Source organism: Triticum aestivum, unplaced genomic scaffold (assembly GCF_018294505.1).
Source record: "Triticum aestivum cultivar Chinese Spring unplaced genomic scaffold, IWGSC CS RefSeq v2.1 scaffold116194, whole genome shotgun sequence".
Lineage (NCBI taxonomy): Eukaryota > Viridiplantae > Streptophyta > Magnoliopsida > Poales > Poaceae > Triticum > Triticum aestivum.
The window spans coordinates 11,937-15,396 of NW_025228259.1; the positions used below are offsets into that span (position 1 = coordinate 11,937).

A 3,460-nucleotide genomic window follows, 5' to 3' on the forward strand; every position below is an offset into this window, starting at 1 on the left:
TGTTGCATTCCCTTTTTAATTTTTTTCGCGCCGCTTGCAAAACAAAACGCACGTGTAAGTAATATATTTACCGTGTTTTATTATTTTGCACGAGTGCGGTAAGTCATAGCTGGGTGCTCACGATTCACGGGTCCAGCGTCGGCGTTGTGGCGCGGCAAGCGTGCACTGGTGCGGTTGAGAGGGAGGGGTGGAAACCGCGTTAAACTCGTCTCCGTAGTTGAGAGGGAGCGGCCAAAGCAATGTACAATCGTCTTTGTAGTGGAGCTGGGAGGGGCAAGGATAAGGGACGAAGACCGGGGTAACATGTCGGATGCGATCATACCAGCACTAAAGCACCGGATCCCATCAGAACTCCGAAGTTAAGCGTGCTTCGGCGAGAGTAGTAATAGGATGGGTGACCTCTTGGGAAGTCCTCGTGTTGCATTCCCTTTTTAATTTTTTTCGCGCCGCTTGCAAAACAAAACGGACGTGTAAGTAATATATTTACCGTGTTTTATTATTTTGCACGAGTGCGGTAAGTCATAGCTGGGTGCTCACGATTCACGGGTCCAGCGTCGGCGTTGTGGCGCGGCAAGCGTGCACTGGTGCGGTTGAGAGGGAGGGGTGGAAACCGCGTTAAACTCGTCTCCGTAGTTGAGAGGGAGCGGCCAAAGCAATGTACAATCGTCTTTGTAGTGGAGCTAGGAGGGGCAAGGATAAGGGACGAAGACCGGGGTAACATGTCGGATGCGATCATACCAGCACTAAAGCATCGGATCCCATCAGAACTCCGAAGTTAAGCGTGCTTGGGCGAGAGTAGTACTAGGATGGGTGACCTCCTCGGAAGTCCTCGTGTTGCATTCCCTTTTTAATTTTTTTCGCGCCGCTTGCAAAACAAAACGCACGTGTAAGTAATATATTTACCGTGTTTTATTATTTTGCACGAGTGCGGTAAGTCATAGCTGGGTGCTCACGATTCACGGGTCCAGCGTCGGCGTTGTGGCGCGGCAAGCGTGCACTGGTGCGGTTGAGAGGGAGGGGTGGAAACCGCGTTAAACTCGTCTCCGTAGTTGAGAGGGAGCGGCCAAAGCAATGTACAATCGTCTTTGTAGTGGAGCTGGGAGGGGCAAGGATAAGGGACGAAGACCGGGGTAACATGTCAGATGCGATTATACCAGCACTAAAGCACCGGATCCCATCAGAACTCCGAAGTTAAGCGTGCTTGGGCGAGAGTAGTACTAGGAAGGGTGACCTCCTGGGAAGTCCTCGTGTTGCATTCCCTTTTTAATTTTTTTCGCGCCGCTTGCAAAACAAAACGCACGTGTAAGTAATATATTTACCGTGTTTTATTATTTTGCACGAGTGCGGTAAGTCATAGCTGGGTGCTCACGATTCACGGGTCCAGCGTCGGCGTTGTGGCGCGGCAAGCGTGCACTGGTGCGGTTGAGAGGGAGGGGTGGAAACCGCGTTAAACTCGTCTCCGTAGTTGAGAGGGAGCGGCCAAAGCAATGTACAATCGTCTTTGTAGTGGAGCTGGGAGGGGCAAGGATAAGGGACGAAGACCGGGGTAACATGTCAGATGCGATCATACCAGCACTAAAGCACCGGATCCCATCAGAACTCCGAAGTAAAGCGTGCTTGGGCGAGAGTAGTACTAGGATGGGTGACCTCCTGGGAAGTCCTCGTGTTGCATTCCCTTTTTAATTTTTTTCGCGCCGCTTGCAAAACAAAACGCACGTGTAAGTAATATATTTACCGTGTTTTATTATTTTGCACGAGTGCGGTAGGTCATAGCTGGGTGCTCACGATTCACGGGTCCAGCGTCGGCGTTGTGGCGCGGCAAGCGTGCACTGGTGCGGTTGAGAGGGAGGGGTGGAAACCGCGTTAAACTCGTCTCCGTAGTTGAGAGGGAGCGGCCAAAGCAATGTACAATCGTCTTTGTAGTGGAGCTGGAAGGGGCAAGGATAAGGGACGAAGACCGGGGTAACATGTCGGATGCGATCATACCAGCACTAAAGCACCGGATCCCATCAGAACTCCGAAGTTAAGCGTGCTTGGGCGAGAGTAGTACTAGGATGGGTGACCTCCTGGGAGTCCTCGTGTTGCATTCCCTTTTTAATTTTTTTCGCGCCGCTTGCAAAACAAAACGCACGTGTAAGTAATATATTTACCGTGTTTTATTATTTTGCATGAGTGCGGTAAGTCATAGCTGGGTGCTCACGATTCACGGGTCCAGCGTCGGCGTTGTGGCGCGGCAAGCGTGCACTGGTGCGGTTGAGAGGGAGGGGTGGAAACCGCGTTAAACTCGTCTCCGTAGTTGAGAGGGAGCGGCCAAAGCAATGTACAATCGTCTTTGTAGTGGAGCTGGGAGGGGCAAGGATAAGGGACGAAGACCGGGGTAACATGTCGGATGCGATCATACCAGCACTAAAGCACCGGATCCCATCAAAACTCCAAAGTTAAGCGTGCTTGGGCGAGAGTAGTACTAGAATGGGTGACCTCCTGGGAAGTCCTCGTGTTGCATTCCCTTTTTAATTTTTTTCGCGCCGCTTGCAAAACAAAACACACGTGTAAGTAATATATTTACCTTGTTTTATTATTTTGCACGAGTGCGGTAAGTCATAGCTGGGTGCTTCACGATTCACGGGTCCAGCGTCGGCGTTGTGGCGCGGCAAGCGTGCACTGGTGCGGTTGAGAGGGAGGGGTGGAAACCGCGTTAAACTCGTCTCCGTAGTTGAAAGGGAGCGGCCAAAGCAATGTACAATCGTCTTTGTAGTGGAGCTGGGAGGGGCAAGGATAAGGGACGAAGACCGGGGTAACATGTCGGATGCGATCATACCAGCACTAAAGCACCGGATCCCATCAGAACTCCGAAGTTAAGCGTGCTTGGGCGAGAGTAGTACTAGAATGGGTGACCTCCTGGGAAGTCCTCGTGTTGCATTCCCTTTTTAATTTTTTTCGCGCCGCTTGCAAAACAAAACACACGTGTAAGTAATATATTTACCGTGTTTTATTATTTTGCATGAGTGCGGTAAGTCATAGCTGGGTGCTTCACGATTCACGGGTCCAGCGTCGGCGTTGTGGCGCGGCAAGCGTGCACTGGTGTGGTTGAGAGGGAGGGGTGGAAACCGCGTTAAACTCGTCTCCGTAGTTGAAAGGGAGCGGCCAAAGCAATGTACAATCGTCTTTGTAGTGGAGCTGGGAGGGGCAAGGATAAGGGACGAAGACCGGGGTAACATGTCGGATGCGATCATACCAGCACTAAAGCACCGGATCCCATCAGAACTCCGAAGTTAAGCGTGCTTGGGCGAGAGTAGTACTAGGATGGGTGACCTCCTGGTAAGTCCTCGTGTTGCATTCCCTTTTTAATTTTTTTCGCGCCGCTTGCAAAACAAAACGCACGTGTAAGTAATATATTTACCGTGTTTTATTATTTTGCACGAGTGCGGTAAGTCATAGCTGGGTGCTCACGATTCACGGG

The 3,460-nt window shown here is 51.2% G+C and overlaps 8 non-coding genes across 8 annotated transcripts; all 8 read left to right on the forward strand.

Annotated features, from left to right (window-relative positions):
* Positions 1 to 308: 308 nt before the first annotated feature.
* On the forward strand, positions 309 to 427 carry LOC123173783 (5S ribosomal RNA). The gene has a single exon (XR_006486519.1). It is a non-coding gene; the product is annotated as a 5S ribosomal RNA (ribosomal RNA).
* A 297-nt stretch (positions 428 to 724) lies between these two features.
* LOC123173739 (5S ribosomal RNA) lies at positions 725 to 843 on the forward strand. The gene has a single exon (XR_006486479.1). It is a non-coding gene; the product is annotated as a 5S ribosomal RNA (ribosomal RNA).
* A 297-nt stretch (positions 844 to 1,140) lies between these two features.
* LOC123173751 (5S ribosomal RNA) lies at positions 1,141 to 1,259 on the forward strand. Its single transcript, XR_006486490.1, has one exon. It is a non-coding gene; the product is annotated as a 5S ribosomal RNA (ribosomal RNA).
* Positions 1,260 to 1,556: 297 nt separating this feature from the next.
* LOC123173716 (5S ribosomal RNA) lies at positions 1,557 to 1,675 on the forward strand. The gene has a single exon (XR_006486456.1). It is a non-coding gene; the product is annotated as a 5S ribosomal RNA (ribosomal RNA).
* Positions 1,676 to 1,972: 297 nt separating this feature from the next.
* On the forward strand, positions 1,973 to 2,090 carry LOC123173843 (5S ribosomal RNA). The gene has a single exon (XR_006486572.1). It is a non-coding gene; the product is annotated as a 5S ribosomal RNA (ribosomal RNA).
* A 297-nt stretch (positions 2,091 to 2,387) lies between these two features.
* LOC123173771 (5S ribosomal RNA) lies at positions 2,388 to 2,506 on the forward strand. Its single transcript, XR_006486508.1, has one exon. It is a non-coding gene; the product is annotated as a 5S ribosomal RNA (ribosomal RNA).
* A 298-nt stretch (positions 2,507 to 2,804) lies between these two features.
* LOC123173829 (5S ribosomal RNA) lies at positions 2,805 to 2,923 on the forward strand. The gene has a single exon (XR_006486559.1). It is a non-coding gene; the product is annotated as a 5S ribosomal RNA (ribosomal RNA).
* Positions 2,924 to 3,221: 298 nt separating this feature from the next.
* On the forward strand, positions 3,222 to 3,340 carry LOC123173720 (5S ribosomal RNA). The gene has a single exon (XR_006486460.1). It is a non-coding gene; the product is annotated as a 5S ribosomal RNA (ribosomal RNA).
* The last annotated feature ends 120 nt before the right edge of the window (positions 3,341 to 3,460 follow it).